The sequence below is a fragment of the Pinus tabuliformis genome, chromosome 7 (genome assembly GCF_031772625.1).
Source record: "Pinus tabuliformis cultivar Carrire ecotype Pingquan chromosome 7, CPIR1, whole genome shotgun sequence".
Classification (NCBI taxonomy): Eukaryota; Viridiplantae; Streptophyta; class Pinopsida; order Pinales; family Pinaceae; genus Pinus; species Pinus tabuliformis.
The window spans coordinates 437,737,809-437,760,560 of NC_142293.1; the positions used below are offsets into that span (position 1 = coordinate 437,737,809).

The 22,752-nt window shown below is 35.8% G+C and overlaps 1 pseudogene; it reads right to left on the bottom strand.

Moving 5' to 3' along the window:
• Nucleotides 1-16,054: 16,054 nt before the first annotated feature.
• On the bottom strand, nt 16,055-16,528 carry LOC149247849 (endoglucanase 2 pseudogene; annotated as a pseudogene).
• Nucleotides 16,529-22,752: the final 6,224 nt, after the last annotated feature.

The following is a 22,752-nucleotide window of genomic DNA, read 5'->3' on the forward strand; positions in this document are numbered from 1 at the left end:
AAACTGTTGCATGTCGTCATATAGACTGTTTGATTTTTCACAACTAATTAACTCATGATGAATTAATTAATTTATTTTCAAATAGTTGTTAAGTTCAAATTCGAATTTTACTTCCTATATTTAGTCTAGGGACTGACTAAAATAGGAATCCATCCTGAACTGCTAAAAATAGAATGCTATTTTTAGCATTTCTTGTTGCTATTTTCAACACTCCCTCTCAACAAGAAAGGCATTCAACTCGAACCCGATCTTGTACCTTTGGAATGTTCTGCATGCAATACTTCTCCCAAGTGTGGTTGCTCCAACAACTCTAGAAACAAAAAAAAACTCCCAACTGACCTCTCTGTTGGGCTAGAAACATACTTTGATGATAAAGCTCTACTTGCTGCTTACAAGTGCTCCCTCTCTAACCTCTGAGCTACTGCAACACTCCTTCCATCTCACACCATTGCATACCTCTATGTGCCATCTTGCACTGGTGCAACACTCTTGTGCCTCTCGCATTGTTGTAGCCTACTAGCTCTACACAGTCCTGGGACTCCTGCACTATAACTCTCTCTGTCGCTCCATCTACATCTATCTCTACCAACTCAGCCAGTCCCGCTACTCCTCATCGGGGCTCCCGTAGCAAGGTCTAATCGAAGAGGTTAGGTACCTCAATGATCCTACCCATATTCCAGCCTTCTTGGGACGATCACTCCACATCGCCCCACCTCGTACCTAGAGGTATGGATGCATGTGATCCCTCTGCCCACCTGGCTCAAAATTTCCCCCTACTGGAGGTCTCTACATGAGTGGATGCCTCCACTCTATCTCCTCTCGGCTTCCCCAGTTGTGGCTGCTCCATAACCTGTTGAAGCTACTTCACCAATTGTGGCTCCTCCACAATTGTCTGAGACTTCTTCTGGCGCTACATGTTGAGAGGTAATGTACTCTCCTTCTCAACCACCAAGTATCTAACCTTTTCCTTGCTCTTCAAAGCTTTGCATGCATCTTGTACCTCAAGTGCATAAAGGTTCTTGGCTAGCACACCAATCTGTTTCATCTTTCCCACCATCACGAAATTTTCTGGAAAAAGAGCTGATTTTAAATCAGCGATATCTCCCTCATCTGAACTCCAATTTAGCAGATTTTTTTTTTTTGAATTTGGGTTTTTTTTCGCAAGGAATCTTGATCTTATATTTGTTTCTGAAAAATTTCCACAAAAAATTTCAGATCTGCTCTGAAAACTCGTGGCCCAAAACTCAAAACTTTGAAATCTCCTCTAGTATATTGTTCTCTGCTTTGATCGCCTTTGCTCCGATACCATGTAGAATTTTTTCTGCAAAACCTTGGTATGATACCATGTAGAACTTTCCCACTGTAGATCACCTGATAATGCAATATACTAAAGAAAAATACTTGAGCCACTTCTACAAACAATTATGCGGAAGCTTAATCGAATTGACCAACATCAATAAGAACACACATAACTGATAAGAAGAAATCAATCACACATAACACAGAAGAAATAACCCAGGGAAAGCCTCAGCCTAAAACCCCAACTCTTTATTCTCATACAAGTGGAAATATAGTCCGGATTACAAAAAGAATCAGCTAAAAAGCTATCCTTCTCTCTCTGCAATCCCTTTGCTGCTCATAGACAGTCAATGGCCTCTCTCAAGCTTTCTCCTCTGCCCTCCAAGCCTCCTATTTCTTTGCAAAATTTTCCTTGGGGTCTAGTGCAACCACTTGTGTGAATTTTCCTCTTCACACACTCGCTAACCTCTGATCCAACTGCACAATCCTGAAGGAGATAAATCCTTCTCTAGGGATGAGCTTCCTTTATAGGAAAAATCCATCCAACTGATAGTACACTATCCCTCCTTTGATCTCAACTGGGTCTCTGTTTGAACTGACATGCATGATTTATTCATGAGAGAATATTCAGTTATCTGAAGTGCAACAGTTATATGCAAGCATGCATTAACTAACTAAACTCACATTAATTTAAACAAACTGTTTAAATCAATCTAATTGGACTTGACCCAGTTAACTGAGCCAACTAATTACAACTCAAATTAGAACTCATCCTTATCTCTTTAACTGATGGATAAATTCCTTAATTAATGGAGAAACTGTTGCATGTCCTCACATAGACTTCATGTTTGATTTTTCACAACTAATTAACTCAAGTGAATTAATTAATTTATTTTCAAACAACTGTTAAGTTCAAATTCGAATTTTACTTCCTATGTTTAGTCCAGGGACTGAATAAAATAGGAATCCATCCTGAATTGCTAAAAATAGAATGCTATTTTTAGCACTTCCATTTTTCATTCCCTGTTGCTCAATTCAACACTGGTACCCAAACTACTATTTATAGCACTGTTATTTTTAACACTTCTATTTTTAGCATTTCTTGTTGCTATTTTCAACAAATTAATTATGTAGTTTCTAAATGCTTTTAAAAACCATTTCATCCACTGTAAGTGAATTCAGGTCTTTGAAATTCATCAAGAATTATCTTCATTCAATCATTCCTACAAACACATGGCAATCATCCTGAACTATTGTAATACATAATTATTGAAAATTACCTCAATGATTCTCTTTGAAACTATTGGATGCCATTTTTTTTTTGCATTTTCATTTTAAGGGTTGATCTAGTGAATCCCCCATGTATATTTTGGGTATGCATTGATTTCCTGCTCCGAGAGGCTGCAAGTTAACACTTATCCATTCACAATGATTAAAAAAATAATAATAACATTTCCATTCAGGGATTTTGTTGAACATTTTGTGAAATATCCTGAAACCCTTTCTAAAACATAGCTCTAATTGCTTGAAACAAAACCATAACTCATGAAACTCTTACCCAAGTCCTTTGTAATTTCTTTATTGCAATTACTTTCAACAATATTTGGCTTTCCTTTCTCAAATTCTACAATACCAAGGTTAGTACAATAAACTACACCAATAAATTCCATAACATCTTGAGATATGAACATCCATACATATACAGAACTCTTAGTCTTAATGTTCAACTAGCCAATAAGATTCTAGATAACATAAGCTCAAACCAAAATTAGATACTTACAACAATTTAAATTTCTACTTTTTGTTTTATGCTAAAGCTATACTACAATTTTAGGACAATGAGAATTATACTTGAAGAGACATTCAACTCCAATCACTAAGAATATGATCCCTTAACCAACTCAATTGAACCATCAAGTTTTCCACCCAACCATATCCAAGGAGAACTTATCCCCCTGGAACCTCGAGCTGTAAGAGCTCACAAACAATACCAAAATATAGTAGTAGAGAGATATTTAAGGCAAGCTGAGGAAGATAAGTTTCACTTCCTCCCAATACCACTTATGGTCAGCTCCACCAGGTAGAGCTACTTAGTAATTTGGTTTGGGAATTTCAAATTGAGTCATTTTGAAGGCAATTGGCTACTCTCCAAGTCTCTCCCTCTCATAATTTTTTTTTTTTTTAAATCTCTCTAACTCTTGGTATCACAATGCACCACCTCCCCCGCCAAGTGAGAATACGTGAGACACATATATAGGAGGAGAAAAAAGTTCTTGTCATAAAAGAGGAGTAATATGCATGGCTTGTATTCAATATAGAGGAGTGTAACTCATGCCATTAAGGAGAGTTATGCATGCCTTAGTTGAGGAGAGTGTAACATATGTATTAAATAGAGCGTAAGAAAAATCTTTTATGATGTCTTTAATGAGTGTAAGAGGAATATGCCATTCTTTGATGAGTGCATAAAAAGAGTGTAATGTATTATTAAAAGAGAGCCATGAGAATCATCAAGGAGAGAAGCGTGAAGTGATTGAGGAGATGAAGGTAACTTGTAATTCCATTTTAATAATAATATCATAGTCTCATAAAGGATAATAGTAATATTAATAATATTGAGGATTAATTCAAGATATAACTATTAGGATTGATTAATGATAAGTTAAGTGATTTTCATTCAAGGATACTTGATTACCCATTGATTGAAGGTGATTTACTATTTTTGGAAAGTCATGCTTGAGATGCTAGACATGACTTTCTATTTTTAGAAAGTCACTCCAAAATTGTCAAAAATGAGATTTATTAAGGAAATTCATCCCCGAGATTCCCATGAGTGGTTTTTTTCTTCCGAAATATGGAGATTATGCATCCCTATTGCATGCATCTTTATGTCTTAGTAGATTGAGGACTCTGCGCCCTAATCTACTCCAAGGATTCCAAGATTCCACAACTTGATCTTTTAAATATATATCTAATATCACATATTTATCTTTCATGGATTTATGACTCTGCGCCCTAATTTCCATGGCTTCTCATCTAATCTGCTTTGAAACTCTGCACTTCACCTTAAGGTACTATTTGTGAGCTCATACCCATATGATGGTTTGTTGGTAAGGTCTAATTCCATGACCAAGAATTATGCATGACTTCTGTAGTCATTTTGGTTGTGAAGAAATGACTTCCACAATCATTTACAATTTGAACACCCTTGTTTTCCAATAACCATGTCCCCTATCACATCCTGCTCAATACATGATTAATCATATGTAATCATACAAATCATGTATCATGACTTCCACAGTCATTTATAATTTGAGCATCCTTGTTTGAAATAACCACATCCCCTGTCACATCCTGCGTAATAAAATATTAAGCATATATAATCATACAAATCATGTATCATCCATAAATCATAATTCACATAACCATTATCATCCATGGATCTATGTGTCTCAATCCTAGATCACCATCCATGTCATACATCTATGTCCAAACTAGGATACCAAAAGAGAAAACATCAATAATATGCTATTAACCAAAATCAATTCTTATACACACTACCATAGATATTATCATAAGTACACAAAAACTAGGTGACCCAAACTAGGTCTACAACATATAAGCATGTACATAAGTCTTTCATGCATAATCTTATATCATTACATCAATATCACCCTCTCTAAGTGCCACAAAACTAACCTTGCCAAGGTGGGACACTACATCTTCATGTTGAGCAAGTGCACCCTCCTTGAGCATACTCCTTCGTGCTAAAGACATGCACTATTCCTGTATGCATGCATGAGCCTCTTTGTTGCATGTGGGCGCACTCCTAGAAAATAGTAGGCCACTTAACTTACCTTAACTAATCCTTTCACTTGTCGACAAGTGGAAATCACGCATGAAACAATTTTGCATGTAAACTCTTTTAAATTAACCTAGTTAATCATTCTCATCTAGGTTGGGCACATAATTGTGGATCAAGAAACTCTTCATCAACCTGCATTACAAGTAAGTTTTCCATGTCGAATATATTCACTTCCTTACATGATTTCATTGTCGATCTCACTTTTCTTGCTGCCATTTCTTTGTTTTTTAGTTTATTTACTGGTGTTTCTGTTCAATATTGATTCTTCAGGTGTTAATTTTATATTTCATGCAGATACTGTGCACATTCCTCAACCTATCACATTTCACCATGATTGTGACATGATCCATATAATCTTGCATATCCTTCTTCTTCTCATTCCTATCATGAAATCTTGTTGTCAAACTTGTTCTTGAGTTTTCCTTAGGCAGAGCGCACTTCTAGAACTCGAAGCTCGATCAACCTTGAAAATTGTGCTAAGAATGACCAAGTTTCCATCTTGAGAACATTCCTTTGTCCTGAAGAACATTGCCCTCCCTTGAGCACATGAGCACACTTCGAAGACTTGAACGATTTTCCTTCATCCATTCGGCATGCACCTGTGTTCCCTCCTTGCCTTTGAGAGCATGAGCTCACCCTGAAGGATTGAAGGCAGGTTCCTTCATACCTTTAGAGTACGCCAATGAACACTCTCTGTCTCCTTCATCGTATGAGCTCACTTTGAAAGCATGAAGGCCTAACAACTCATCCCCTTGACCCTTTGAAGTGTGCTAGTGTGCCCTTGATTGTTTCCTTCCTTTCCTTGAGAACATGAGCACACTGCAAAGCCCTAGATGACCCTTTTCCTTGCCTCATGCTTTGAGATTGTGCCCTTCTAGTTTGCCTACCTATTTTCTTATGAATGCAAGTGATTTTGTACCGTCATCAATCGATTTTCATGATCAGTTACAATTGATGGCTCTTTATACATGATTTATGAGATATTATTGCATAGTTAGGTTGCATAAATTTAATTTTTTCATTATGAGTGTGCTGCCACAAACAGGTGTTCAAGCTACAAGTATTGTCCCTCTTTCATCTTCTGTGGGAGCCATGCCTCCCCGTAAAGTGGCCTCCAAAGAAGTCTCAGAAGAAATCACTGAGGAACCTATTGAAGTTACCAAACGAACCATTCCCATTTATGCAAACACATAATGCTTCATTGATAAGTATACTGAGGTCACATGGAGTATATACAATGTATTCATGCATAAAATTTTTCTGAATAACTTGGAGGACTTGGAAGTGTACATCAACATTGAGAAGTCCAGGATGCATAGGATCGCATGCAGATTCCCGTCATCCCCTATGAAAAAGTGATTAAGTGGATCATTACACATATGGATGGATCTCTTCTTGTGCTTCACAGTGAGAGTGGCAGTTAGCTTGCCCCTTTTTATGGAGAAGACATGCAAATGTGCTTCAAGATGCTTAGGACCAAAAATATGCAAATGATGACTTCTACATTAGATGGGCCAACCTTGACACAAGTGACATTATCAAATCATGGTGTTGAGAGCCTGCTAAGTTTCACCATCACCCATCTGTAGTCTATCTGACTAAGATCCTTAGAGATGTATATCAATATTTGATAACCATGTGTTGTCATTTGCATGGGCGCAAGAACGTTGAAGTGTTTCAAGAAAATTGGATATATATGCTCAATATGGTGGTAACCTATGGAAGAGTCTTCAATTGGGTAGATATATTTTCATTTAAATTTTAGCATCATGTGGGGAAAATAAAATCATATTTGAGGGTGAACCAGGCACCAAAATTCTACATGTCTGCATTTCTTTTAGATGGAATTTGTGCACAATATGCGTTTCTAAGAGTGTACTAGACATGGATCCCTAAGAACAAGTTCCTAGTTTACTTTCACTATAGAGTGTTATCAGAATACAACTTGAAAGGTGCATATGACAGATTGGATGAGAAATTCTTTTCAATTATCTTCCATATTAATCCTCCTTGCATGGATGATCAGGTGAAGGAATTAGTATGAGATATCTTGGATTGGTTTGCAACACCTGAGAGAACATACATTAGATGTTTTGGTTGTTAGATATCCCCTCATCTCATGTTGCGATATGTGACCAATAAGGTGGTCATGCAGGAAGTAGAAAATTAGTTGGACAAGGGATTGTCAGGAGTTCTTCACAGGAGGAAGAAAGCCCCTTTTCCCACCTTCCCGTTGAGGATCGTATTATATAGGTTGAAAATCCACAAGCCAAAAATAGTAGAAATACAAGAGATGGATTGCGCCAAAAATAGTAGAAATACAAGAGATGGATTGCTTTTACTTCACCACTAAAGGATTTCATGGATATGATCCCAGGAGTGTGTGTAGGCAACATTGTGAAATCGTCGATTTCAATATTGGGTATTCATTGAAGTCCACAATGGAAGATGAAAAAGTGAAGAAATGGTATAATGAAGTTAGAAAAAAACATCCAGTATTGGACACCCATTCAACGTAAGATCCACTAACTCAAGGTATGTGGGTCTAAGAGGAAGAAAAAATAACCCCTTAAGGAAAGTAGCTCCTAAAAAGAAGATGATATCTGATTCAACAGACGAGAGTAGAAAGAATAGGAAAGTTGATCCTTTGAACATGGGAGTTATTCAAGTAGAACATGAGAGTGGAGAAGCAAAAGAAGAGGAGAAGAAGAAGTAAGATGAGTTTCTTCAAAAGAAACAAGAAGAAGAAGAGGAAAGGAGAAGGATAGAATAAGAATAGGAAAGGTTTTTTCAGGAGGCAAAAGCAACACAGAGATTAGAAGAAGAAAAATTGAATCAAGAGATAGAAGAGGAAGAGTTGGAGGAAGAGGATACCATCCAACCTATGGATGATGAACCAGGGTCTCACAAGGAACCTTCCCTCACAGGTGGTCATCTTCCATTCAGAGAGATGGGGATCACACCTCCACTGAAAGATAGAGTTGTGGATGTACGTAGTGTCACATTTGATCAACTTAAGAAGAGGATCATGCAACAAAGGCATAGATAATTCCAAAGGATCCTCATAATCCAACCTTAGTTTCTACAAAGAAGATGATAAGTGCCAACGCCAGAAGGAATCCTAGGCAATCATGGCAAATTTTTTTTCTTTTACCACAATGACAAAGGAGAAGAGGATAAGAGGAAGCAATATGAGTTGCTTCAAAAGAAACAAGAATAAGAAGATGAAAGGAGAAGGATAGAAGAAGAACAGGAAAGGTTGTCTCGGGAGGCAGAAGCAACACAAAGATTGGAAGAAGAACAATTGGATCAAGAGATAGAAGAGGAAAAGTTGGAGGAAGGGGATACCATCCAACCTATGGATGATGAACCAGCATCTTCGGAGGAACCTTCCCTTACAAGTGATCATCTTCCATTCATAGAGATGGGGATCACACCTCCACCGACAGATAGAGTGATGGATGTATGTAGTGTCACATTTTATCAATTTAAGAAGAGGATCATGCAATAGAGGCATAGATACTTTCTGAAGGATCCTCAGAATCCAATCTCAGTTTCTACAAAGAAGGTGATAATTGCCAAAACCAGAAGGAATCCTAGGAACAACCTAATGAAAATAACCTCATTGACCATATCCTTCATAACCAACATCCCACTCCCATACCAATTGATGAGTTGATGAAATAATTTTGGAGTAGTCCTTGGATTGACTTATGCCCTATTGACCCAAGTCCATAACATGTTAAGACTGTAGATTTTGGATCATCCAGAACCTTAAATATCAACCCTTCTCTCTCATCCAAACATGGAGAGAAATTGTGCAATGTGTTGAGGCAACTAATGGATGGTTGTTCTTGGGATTATATGGAAATAAAAGGTGTGCATCCCTTAGTTTGTACTCATCATATTTACATCAAGGAGGGATGCAAGCCTATGCACCAAATCCAAAAAAGGATGAACCCAGCTCTTAAGGACATTGTGAAAGAAGAACTACAAAATCTACTAGATGGACGGTTCATATACCCCATTTCAGATAGTGAGTGGGTGTCACCTCTTGCTTTAGTTCCCAAGAAGAATGGGAAGTGGAGAATATGTGTTGATTACTAGGAACTTAACAAGGCTACAAAGAAGGACCATTTTCCTTTACCCTTCATTGACCAAGTCCTAGATGGCCTTGCAGTGAAGAAATTATTCTCCTTCCTAGATGGTTTTAGTGGATACAATCAAATCCATATCAACCCTAAAGACCAACATAAGACCACATTTACATGTACTTGGGGTACCTTTTCTTATAGATTTCTTCCGTTTGGTTTGTGTAATGCCCCTGCTACCTTTTAGAGGGAAGTTCTGACTATTTTACTTAATTTTTTCATTACTCTGTTGAAATATACATGGATGATTTCACTCCTTATGGACTTGACTTCCATGAATCTCTCTCCAATCTATACAATGCCTTGAAGAAATGTATTGAAATGAATCTCTCATTGAGCCTTAAGAAATGTGAATTCTTGATGAATGAAGGGAATATCCTTGGCCATTCCATATCCAAGGAAGAGATACCTGTTGACCCAAACAAAATTGTCATAATCAAAAGGGTCCCAACCCCTCAAAAGCAAAGAGATGTCAAGAGTTTCTTAGGATTAGATGGGTATTATAGGAGATTCATCGAAGACTTTAGTAAAGTGGCTTCACCTTTGTTTGGATTATTGGTCAAGGATTCATATTTTTGTTTGAGAAGCAACTGTCAATAGGCCCTTGAAGTGTTGAAAGAAAAATTGATCATTGCACCCATCCTTAGGGGTCCCAACTGGGCATTGCCTTTCCATATCCATTCTAATGCATCAGATAAAGTCGTGGAGGGAGACTTATGACAAGTAGAAGATAAATTTCCTTATGCTATCTATTCCATTAGTAAGAATTTGTCTAAAGTTGAGTTTAGCTACACAGTTACTAAAAAATAATTCTTAGTTGTAGTAAATTCTATAAAAAAATTCAAGCACTATATCACTGGGTATCAAAATTTTGTTCATAATGATCATGTATCCATTCAATATTTTATGAATAAGCCCGATTTCAATGCTAGAATAATTAGATGGTTATTATTTTTACAAAAATTTGATTTAACTATTATTGAAAAACCATGAAAAGGAAACGTGGTTGCAGATTTTTTGTTCAGACTAACCTTGCTTATAGGTAATGAGGAGATTGTGGATGATCAACTTCCAAATGAAAACCTCTTTTCCATCTCGATGCTTTCTCCTTGGTTTAATAACATAGCCAACTACTTGGTTGGTGGGAGGTTCCCTCCTAATCTATCATCTAGAGAGAAAATAAAGATTAAAGCTCTCCTTTGACTTGGATTGGGGGCAATCTTTTCAAATTGGGACCAGATCATATCTTGAGGAGATGTGTAAGAGAAGAAGAGGTATTTGACATCCTGTCATCATGTCATGATGGACCTTGTGGGGGTCATTTTGCTGCTAAAATGAAAAACTTTGAAGTTTTATAGGCTGGTTACTATTGGCCCACATTACATCAAGATGCAAGGAGATACACCACTAGGTGTGATTAGTGTGCCAAAGGATGGGAAAACCCACACCTAGGGATGAAATTACCCTACAACCTCAAGTGGCTTTAGAGCCATTTGACAAGTGGGGCATGGATTTCATTGGGCCAATTGATCCACCATCAGTACAAAAGAGGTACATAATTGTGTGAAATGGTTACTTGACAAAGTGGATTGAGACAAAGGCAGTTAAAGCATTAATTGAGCAGAAAGTGGTTGAATTTTTAAGAGAAAACATCTTCTACAAGTTTGGGTATCCAAGGGAGGTTGTCACTGATCAAGGAGCATAATTCACATCAAATTAGATTGGAGATTTCATGAGGCAACACCATATCAAGAACAAGATATTCATTGCCTATCTCCCTCAATCAAATGGGAAGGTAGAGGTAAAAAAATAGAGCATTATAGAGCATCCTCACCAAGGTTATTAGCAGTTTTAGGAAATATTGGTCAAAAAGACTAGTAGAGGCCACTTGGGCCTACAACACCACTTGGAAAACCACCACTGGGTTCACTCCATATGACTTGGTTTATGGGAATAAGGCTTTGATTTCTATTTAATTTGAATATAACACTTTGAGGATGGAAGCTCAGTTGGACTTAGAATTCACTACAAAAAAATAGGAAAGGTTGCTCTGACTTAATGGCTTAGATGAGTTCAAGATGCAAGCTCTCCTACACACTAAAGGCATGCAACTACGAATAAAAGTCTGGCATGAAAATAATTTTAGGGAAAATAATTTTCAAGAAGGAGATTGGTCCCTATTATATGATTCTAGGTTCAAAGAGTTCAAAGGGAAGCTAATGACAAGATGGTTGGGTCCATACATAGTAGAAAAGTGTCATGAAAATGGATATGTATAGATCAGAACCATTGATGAGGAAGGAGTTCCCTTAGTTGTAAATGGTTATATATTGAAGCTATATAGAAATAGTAGAGAATTAAATGTGGTTGGGAGTTTCATAGCTTTTAGTCCACAACATTCCTAGAAATTTGAATAATAATAATAATAATAATAATACCAAGATGAATACCAATATGAGTCATCTAAGGCCAACTATAGGGTTCAAAACCTCTCTGAGGCAACCTAGGAAAAAAAAAGAGAAGAAAAAATAAATATCCCTGGGTGAAAACATCCTGTGAGGCACCTAGGGAAGACACGTAGGTTGAACACCTCCACAGAGGTAGCTTGTTTAACTCAAAGAAAAAAAGGGAGGAAAAGAGGAACATAAGGAAGAAGCTTATACCATGCCTCCTAACCATTCTCTTCTTTTGTAGGATTGCACACAGTGGAAGATTTCACGGATACAGGAAAAAATCGACAAGCTCTCATCCATCCTTCCATACATACACCTCATATTAATACTATCCACTCATATAACCATCTCTCTCCACCATCCAATCAACAAGAAATTCGAATTTCACCTCCTCACTGTGATGCTACAGGAAGGACTTGTATTGCTATAGGGGGTCTTGTAATGCTACAAGAGGATCCTAGGAAGCTACAGGATGGGGATCCAATGAGGAGAACAACTAAAAACACCATGATGCCTATAGGAAATGACAAATATGGTTCCCCAATGATTTACTCATCAGCCATCCATCACGCATCCACTCCATTTCACGAAAATTTGCTCAAAATTTCCACTCTGTCCTACCTATAAAAAAATACAGAAGCCATTGTTTTATATTTCTCCAATGTCTGCACTACTCCCTCATGAATCTAACCCTATCTTCATGGATTTTCATCATCTCCCTCAACACCATCATGCAAACTGAATAATTCAAGGGAGGATCAAAACACTGCTACAGGAAGAAAAATCCTCCTGTAGCAGCCTGTGTAGTCACAACAAAAGTCACTGCTATTTTTTTCCACCACCTGAAGGCATTGTTGGGTGAAAATATGTTCGTTTAATTCTGTTGTAGTACTTACCCAACTATTTAATTTGTCAATCCGAGGTTTGTAGGCTTACGAGGCACATGCACTATATATGCAGGATCAAAGTGGAACTAATTTAATCTAAATTACTGAAATCAAATTAATCTAGGAAGGCATTGAAACATTAACTATAAAAGCAAGAAATTGCATAAGGGAAAAGCAATACAACATGTGAAGAATTTGAATGACAAACAACATATGTGAGCTCACAACAATAAAGATATCTTAAATTATATTACAAGAACCAAATAACAAATCATGAAAGTGTAACAATAAAAGAATATGAATCAAAGCTAAGAATCCCCTTCTCCTAATTACAAAACTATCTCTTAAAGCTAATCTCTATTTTTTTCAAATGAAGAGAGAGCACTCTCTTATATACATGAAGAAGATAACCATCTCATAATTACATATCCAATATTCTCTCAAGCACTCTCAACTACTTTCCCATTATTACAAAATATGATCCCTTTGAATCCTCCACACATCTCTCACATATCTTGGATAAGATATGCCAACCAAATCCTCCATGATCTTCTCCTTAGGAATAGACTTGAATAATTATCTCCTTAATATGGTGGAGGAGATATTTGAGAAGTCTCTTGGAATTAATTCTTCACATATTTCCTACACATCACAAAACTCACATATTCTTGAGATATATATATATAAATATGTATATTTTCTAATATTTAATCATAAATTCACTTGTAATTCAAAAATGAATAAAATGGAAAATAAGAAGGTGAAACCCAAATGTATTTATGAAAATGATATGATAAAAGGTTAATGGGATGATGAAATGTAAGGAATAGTGAAGAAAAGGGTGGATGAAAATATGACATTTCTGAGTCCCAACATCCTCCCCAACTAAACTTGTTGCATGTCCTCATGCAACCATGCATGGGTCTCTTTAAGAACATTTGGCATCTTGAACTTTGGCTTTACATGATGATGTCTTTTAATAATGAATGTTTCCAGGATATGTGAAAGACATGAGTAAAAACTTACATTTTCTTATGGTTGGTTCTTGTGTGACAACCATGAATACAAAGAATGTTGGTTCTTGTGTTAACAACATTCATTTCGTTTTCTGTTCTCTTTTCTTCAATAATAATGTAAACACTCACTGGAAATCATAATGTGCATAAGAAAGCCCTTTTGTAATATTAATAAAGCATGCCAATATTGCATATGAAGCAAAGTGCAACAAAGTATCGTTGGAAAATAAATGTTGGTGAATGGTAAATGAGAAAAAAATGGAGTGATAGTGGTGAAGAAATGGAATCATGGTAGTGAATATGTAGTGAATATAGTTCTCCCCCCCCAACTGAGTTGGTTGCATGTCCTCATGCAACTTGACATGGCTCATGAAAGGAAATGTAGCATAGTGAGGGAATTTTCCAAAATATTCAAGTTAGCATATAAGGAATTGCATGATTAAAGATTAGAAAACAACATACCTATACTTACCCAAGAATGATGAACTATGCAATAGGAATGTAGCTACTGCTGCTGCTACTGGATCAGGAAAATGTGACTGATGTTGTTGTAACTGGATCCTAAGAAATGAAGGAATCTGAACTGCTGATGCTGAATCATGGAAAAGATAAACGCTGAAAGTGGAACTGTGGTATTCTCATAGATCAGAATTCATGCTGCTGTAACTACTGAGGGAGTCGTGAAAAAGTGTATAGTCTTCGTCTGCTACAAAACTGATGGTACAAGTCTAATCATGTGAAAGAATGTGCTGATGTTGAGCATGAAAAGAAATCATTGGATTACCAGCCATTGATGAATGCCGTTAACCAATGCGAGGAAAACTCACCATTGATGTCAATGAGTGCCAAGGTACCCGAGTACATCTTGCGAAATGTGAATAAAGGGGTTGACGTCGAGCCATTTGCAAGATTTGACGATCAAGGGACATTGATGTATCCCCATGATTGTCAGCGAGAGAACTTACCATTGAGGCATGCAAGTCTCAAGGTACCCAAAATGAACTCTAGTATATTTCCCGGATAAGGTGCTGATGTCGATGGGGCAAGACTTGTTGAAAGGTGGGCCTTAATAATCCCACATTAGTCAATGTGAGTTTGTACAAAAATATTTGGTAGGACTATAAATGGAAAGAACTCACGGGCAAGCAGTGTGGATCAGCATGGCGAGAAAACAAGGCAATGTAATCATGGAAAGGGAATAAGTTTTATTCAGAAGGCAAACTAGAAGGCAATAAATTGAAAAGGATAAAGGAATGTATGTGATTCATAAAAATAGGCGTGCATGAAGTTGTGAAAGATAAGGTAATGGAAGATGGGCTTCAACACAAGGATGGTCTAGGCGTTTGGAAGGAAAAAGGTGAGTAATCACGACGCAAAAGGATTTTTGTGTAGTGGAAAATGTCATGATATGTGTTGTGAAGAATTAATTCCTTCAAGCGTCCAATGACACATGTTTCATTGTGATTTCGAAAAATCACTTTTGCATTAGATTGTCTTCAACTCTGAAAAACTTAGCACCATTCCTGCATAAAAATTGTCACCTTTGTGTGCCATCTCCATCGATCATTCCTGTATGAAGTGACTCAAAAACAAATTAGCTCATTTTCAAGAATTTATGAAATGTCCATTTTTTAAATTATTTTTCGAAGTTACACTAATTGTGGATGAAAAAGGGTGTCGCATCGTAATGTTGAGCTTTTTGCATAAGCTTCTTGTTGACCTACACATAACACCAATCTCATTTCACTTGTTAGTATATGCATCTTAACTTTTGCCCGCAAATTCACTTAAAATAAATGATAAAATCCAATATACTTTTATTTCCCCCCAACTAAAATTATTGCATGTCCTCATGCAATTTACTCATTGATTGTTCAATACTTTTTCAAAATGTTTTTATTGGTTTGCAGGAAAATTGATTTAAAACATTTGAAAAGGCTTTTGTATTTCTTAGGGAACAAGTATTATGAATGAATGAGGGCAATTTTATTTTTATTTTTATTTTTTATTATTAATAAATAACAAATTAAAAAAACAAAAGTTTTTAATTTATTATTTATGTCGATTTTTTTTATTTATTTATTAAAAACAAAACTAATAATAAAAATAATAAAATAAACTAACCCTAATTAAAAAAAAACGACCAAGGGCGACCAGTTGTGTAACTATCCTGCACAGATTAACTAGGTGGCTTGGCAAAGAGTAGGCAGAATGAAAGTTGGGTAGAGTATGATTCGCATCGATTTGCTACAATAATCTCACTTACTTATCTACAAGATTGGACCTGTACATCGTCAGATATAGTGGAATATTCAAAGAATTCAATTGTAGCATTCCTAAGTATCTAGTAACAATCATCAAGCAGACGATCTTGGCATCGTGAACATTAGTGTAATGAAGCAGTGTGTAAAATGGAGATAGTGAGCATGAGAAAACAATCAGCTTCCGGCATAAAATCCAGCATAAGCATAAGAATCGACATAAAGCTCGTGGGCCATTTTCCAGTTTCGTTTCCATCTGGCCCTCCAGTGATTGCACCAACTAGAATATTCAGGTTGGGATCTGAGGCAACAAATAATTTGGCCCCACCATTACATTTTATGGGAGTAGGCTTCACTGCAACTAAGGGTAAAGATGCAGCTCTGTGATGAATTCCTTGAGGAAAGCGATGACCATATCTGACCATATATGAAAGTTTGAGAGGATTATCTCCCAGTATGTAGTCCACCTGTCGCTTGGCATATTGTCTGAGTTGCTTAGGACGAATTATTGTTGTTGCACATACAACAGTTTGATTAGCATTGTTCAAATAACTAGCGTAGGTTAAAAGTAGAAATGAGAAGGCTGTAACTCGCTGCATGTTACCCCCTGCATCCTTGTAAATAAGTCCACCTGGTGTGAATTGCTTCTACAAATAAGGTGACTCTGGCATGAGAGAGCAGATGAAATAGTCAGCGTTTTCTCTGTAGCCTCCCAGAACTGTTACATTCCCATGTAAGAAAAACTTAGCTAGCAAAACATCAATTCGAGCACGCTTATTGTCCCAACCAAATTCGAAGCTGTTTTCTTCGGATCCAAACTCTAAGCCATTTTTAAAAGGCAGATAAGTGCCACCCATGAACTTGTATAGCAATGGTGTTTGAACTTAGAATTTTGGATGGCCACTAAAAAATGCCAGTGCCCCTACCAGTGGTGCATTGTAGTAGGTGGTGGGTTTGGATTGCGCGGGGAGTGCCTGACTGTCTGCATGTCGCCTCTAGGCATAAAATCCTGAAAGCGAAATGTTATAAGACAAGATATATCAAAATAAAATGCAACCCATGGCTTGACTCTTGGCTTGCAGAAGGTATCAACAATTAAAACAAATCTTCCCATAATTTGTAAAGAAATCAAGACGATGAACTTTCACACCTATCATAGTCTCGTATTTTTTCAAATTCTCCAGTAAGATGCCGCTTGACAAAAGTTGTGTTTTTGGTGCCTCCATTCCCAATGATAACAAGCTTGAAATTTGGACAATCGACTTGTGGACCAGGCTCGTTTTGACAATCAAGGCTCAGCAAAGCGTTAATATTTTTTTTCATGTCAAGAAAACCAAAATTGAAAATACAGTAAAAACCATTGTCACCTTCATTATTTTCTCGAGATGTAAGAAAGAAACAACAAACACTGGTTTTCTCTTTCTCAGCTTGACAGAGAGCTTAAGCCGTTGAATAAGATCCTGGCAACCACCCATGCGGTGCTAACTAGTTCAATGCTTGATTAAAACAGCCTCCTTGATATTTAGTAATAGGAAAATTCAATTTGACTTATCGTGCAGTGATTTGTTCCTGCAAAATTGGAATTTGTATTATCGTTTCCTGATTTCCTGGACAAAGAGCCAGATTTTAATTTACGTTTTGGAGGATTTTGTGGGCGTTGCTTAGGGAGTTGCGATGGCAGAGGGCATCTTTTCCATTTTTGTATTGACAATTCATTTTTGAGTTTAATAAAGATCTCTTTCTCAATTTCCAGCGCTAGGATAAGATGGCCTCTCACTGCTCACAGGGGACCGACCAACTGGAAGTTCCTCTCTCTTAGGGATTCCAGCAACTTCTTTTCTCAAGCTTGCTAGGTCATTGTCGACAGAAGCACCCTCTAGCAACGCAAACTTTCCTTCAAGGACATCAGTGCTGAGGTGATTAAGTGCATTTGCCTCAGACCTCAGCGCCATTACTTTTATATGAATTGTTTTATTTATGAGTGCGTTGGTTGATTGTTTTATTTTTTATTATTTTTTATTATTATTATTAAAAGTCTAAAAAAATGAAATTAACCCTATCTTTAAAAACAAAAATGGTTAGGTTTTTTTTTTTTTTTTTTAAATATATTTTTTCTTTTAATCAATGAAAAACTAAAATTTTGAAAGAAACTAAACTTTCTCTAGACTTAATTTTTTAACAATGGACACAATGATTTGCATATTGAAATATGTTTTTGATGAAGCATGTTGGGACTCAAAAATGTCATATTTTCATCCACCTTTTTCTTCACTATTCCTTACATTTCATCATCCCATTAACCTTTTATCATATCATTTTCATAAATACATTTGGGTTTCACTTTCTTATTTTCCATTTTATTCATTTTTGTATTACAAGTGAATTTATGATTAAATATTAGAAAATATACATATTTTTATATATATCTCAAGAATATGTGAGTTTTGTGATGTGTAGGAAATATGTGAAGAATTAATTCCAAGAGACTTCTCAAATATCTCCTCCACCATATTAAGGAGATAATTATTCAAGTCTATTCCTAAGGAGAAGATCATGGAGGATTTGGTTGGCATATCTTATCCAAGATATGTGAGAGATGTGTGGAGGATTCAAAGGGATCATATTTTGTAATAATGGGAAAGTAGTTGAGAGTGCTTGAGAGAATATTGGATATGTAATTATGAGATGGTTATCTTCTTCATGTATAAAAGAGAGTGCTCTCTCTTCATTTGAAAAAAATAGAAATTAGCTTTAAGAGATAGTTTTGTAATTAGGAGAAGGGGATTCTTAGCTTTGATTCATATTCTTTTATTGTTACACTTTCATGATTTGTTATTTGGTTCTTGTAATATAATTTAAGATATCTTTATTGTTGTGAGCTCACATATGCTATTTGTCATTCAAATTCTTCACATGTTGTATTGCTTTTCCCTTATGCAATTTCTTGCTTTTATAGTTAATGTTTCAATGCATTCCTAGATTAATTTGATTTCAGTAATTTAGATTAATTTGTTCCACTTCAGTCCTGCATATATAGTGCATGTGCCTGTAAGCCTACGAACCTCAGATTGACAAATTAAATAGTTGGGTAAGTACTACAACATAATTAAATGAACATATTTTCACCCAACATTTTGGCGTCGTCGCCGGGGAGGCACGATGGATTGAAGTTTAGTTTGATTTTTCATGCAAGTGTGTTTAGACATGTTCCTAACTACGAGATGTTAAGGTGGTAAGACGTGGGGAACAGCCTACGCATCGTATTCGAGATACCGTAATGGGCTTGACCTCTTATGGATCAGGGCATGTAGGGTGTGTTTACATTTATGCAAGTGTGAATTTCAATTTCTGCAAGTGTGTTTGATTTTCGCAACTGTGAAGAGTGTTTGATGAATTCATGGTTCATGGTTGTAGTTGAAGAATTCGATTACTCAATTAATGAGCAGTCCTTGTAAGAGGGTTTAATTGAGTATTGAATTCATGATTATTTCTGTGGTCCTTCTGTTTTTAATTCAATTTTTAGTGTGCTGATTTGGAAGAGTTTTTGTGAACTAAAACCTTGTAAAATGATTAAAAACTCAAACAATTATTAGCACTTTGTTTTTAGAATCTCTTTCAACATGGTTTTATAATGAGTGTCAGCTTGGAACTACTCACTCAGATCCTTGCAGAAGTCAGAATCTCCTCTTCCCTGGAAAAAAAGATCTTGACAAGAATTGAAAGTTCAACTACTCCCCAAGAAATAAACGAAGATTCAACATCTAAAGAATCCTGCATATCTGATGGTGAACAATCATTCGAACAGGAATTTGAGGAAGAAGAAGAACAGATCGGAGAAGAAGAATAGGAGTTACAACATGATCTAAGTGAGAGAAACTGTGCCTATCAAAGCTTTATCGAACAATGGTTCCAGGTAAGTACTAGATTAGATTCATCTTTTTATTTTTTAGTTGATTTGCAGTTACAGCAACTAGACTCATTCACTCTTTAATATTTTCATCCATCATTTAAAAAATTGTTACTGGATATCTTGTTGGTACTGCTACGTGAATGGCTTCATTGGAAGTTTAATTACACGTAACTATTTTCTTTTCTAATTAGTATAGAGTAGGTAGGCTTTCATTTTTAGTGTTTACTTTCATTTTCAGTTTTGCTTTTACCTAGAATAAGTATGCTCTCCTCCGCGCTTAGTGCAATCACGAGGATCAGAAAATAGAGATGATTTAGACAACTAATTTCAGGAATAAATATATTTTTTGCAATATGCTTTGTTGGGTGATAATATGTTCGTTTAATTCTGTTGTAGTACTTACTCAACTATTTAATTTGTCAATCTGAGGTTTGTAGGCTTATGAGGCACATGCACTATATATGCAGGACCGAAGTGGAACTAATTTAATCTAAATTACTGAAATCAAATTAATCTAGGAAGGCATTGAAACATTAACTATAAAAGCAAGAAATTGCATAAGGGAAAAGCAATACAACATGTGAAGAATTGAATGACAAACAACATATGTAAGCTCACAACAATAAAGATATCTTAAATTATATTACAAGAACCAAATAAAAAATCATGAAAGTGTAACAATAAAAGAATATGAATCAAAGCTAAGAATCCCCTTCTCCTAATTACAAAACTATCTCTTAAAGCTAATCTCTATTTTTTTCAAATGAAGAGAGAGCACTCTCTTATATACATGAAGAAGATAACCATCTCATAACTACATATCCAGTATTCTCTCAAGCACTCTCAACTACTTTCCCATTATTACAAAATATGATCCCTTTGAAGCCTCCACACATCTCTCACATATCTTGGATAAGATATGCCAACCAAATCCTCCATGATCTTCTTCTTAGGAATAGACTTGAATAATTATCTCCTTAATTTGGTGTAGGAGATATTTGAGAAGTCTCTTGGAATTAATTCTTCACATATTTCCTACACATCACAAAACTCACATATTCTTGAGATATATATAAAAATATGTATATTTTCTAATATTTAATCATAAATTCACTTGTAATACAAAAATGAATAAAATGGAAAATAAGAAGGTGAAACCCAAATGTATTTATGAAAATGATATGATAAAAGGTTAATGGGATGATGAAATGTAAGGAATAGTGAAGAAAAAGGTGGATGAAAATATGACATTTCTGAGTCCCAACATCCTCCCCAACTGAACTTGTTGCATGTCCTCATGCAACCATGCATGGGTCTCTTTAAGAACATTTGGCATCTTGAACTTTGGCTTTACATGATGATGTCTTTTAATAATGAATGTTTCCAGGATATGTGAAAGACATGAGTAACAACTTACATTTTCTTATGGTTGGTTCTTGTGTGACAACCATGAATACAAAGAATGTTGGTTCTTGTGTTAACAACATTCATTTCGTTTTCTGTTCTCTTTTCTTCAATAATAATGTAAACACTCACTGGAAATCATAATGTGCATAAGAAAGCCCTTTTGTAATATTAATGAAGCATGCCAATATTGCGTATGAAGCAAAGTGCAACAAAGTATCATTGGAAAATAAATGTTGGTGAATGGTAAATGAGAAAAAAAAATGGAGTGATAGTGGTGAAGAAATGGAATCATGGTAGTGAATATGTAGTGAATATAGTTCTCCCATCCATCGTGCCTCCCCGGCAACGGCGCCAAAGTGTTGGGTGAAAATATGTTCGTTTAATTCTGTTGTAGTTCTTACCCAACTATTTAATTTGTCAATCCGAGGTTCGTAGGCTTACGAGGCACATGCAATACATATGCAGGACCGAAGTGGAACTAATTTAATCTAAATTACTGAAATCAAATTAATCTAGGAAGGCATTGAAACAATAACTATAAAAGTAAGAAATTGCATAAGGGAAAAGCAATACAACATGTGAAGAATTGAATGACAAACAACATATGTGAGCTTACAACAATAAAGATATCTCAAATTATATTACAAGAATCCAATTACATAACAAAGAATATGAATCAAAGCTAATAATCCCCTTCTCCTAATTACAAAACTATCTCTTAAAGCTAATCTCTATTTTTTTCAAATGAAGAGAGAGCACTCTCTTATAAACATGAAGAAGATAACCATCTCATAATTGCATATCCAATATTCTCTCAAGCACTCTCAACTACTTTCCCATTATTACAAAATATGATCCCTTTGAATCCTCCACACATCTCTCACATATCTTGGATAAGATATGCCAACCAAATCCTCCATGATATTCTCCTTAGGAATAGACTTGAATAATTATCTCCTTAATATGGTGGAGGAGATATTTGAGAAGTCTCTTGGAATTAATTCTTCACATATTTCCTACACATCACAAAACTCACATATTCTTGAGATATATATAAAAATATGTATATTTTCTAATATTTAATCATAAATTCACTTGTAATACAAAAATGAATAAAATGGAAAATAAGAAGGTGAAACCCAAATGTATTTATGAAAATGATGTGATAAAAGGTTAATGGGATGATGAAATGTAAGGAATAGTGAAGAAAAAGGTGGATGAAAATATGACATTTCTGAGTCCCAACAGGCATGATGGAGCCTTATATGCAATTAGGAAGGGACACATCATCCTCAAGAAGTCTTTCCACCAACAAAAGCAACTTGGACTTCAAAAAGGCAACTACACACACACAACAAAGTCAACAATCGAGGTATCATCAAGTATGAAGACATGCACATGAAAAAATTCAAAGAGTCAACTCCCTTGATTATAATGATTATATGGACCAACTCTAGCATGCAACCATCTGCAACAATTCGATCCATATGTAGGCTTAGGTATGGC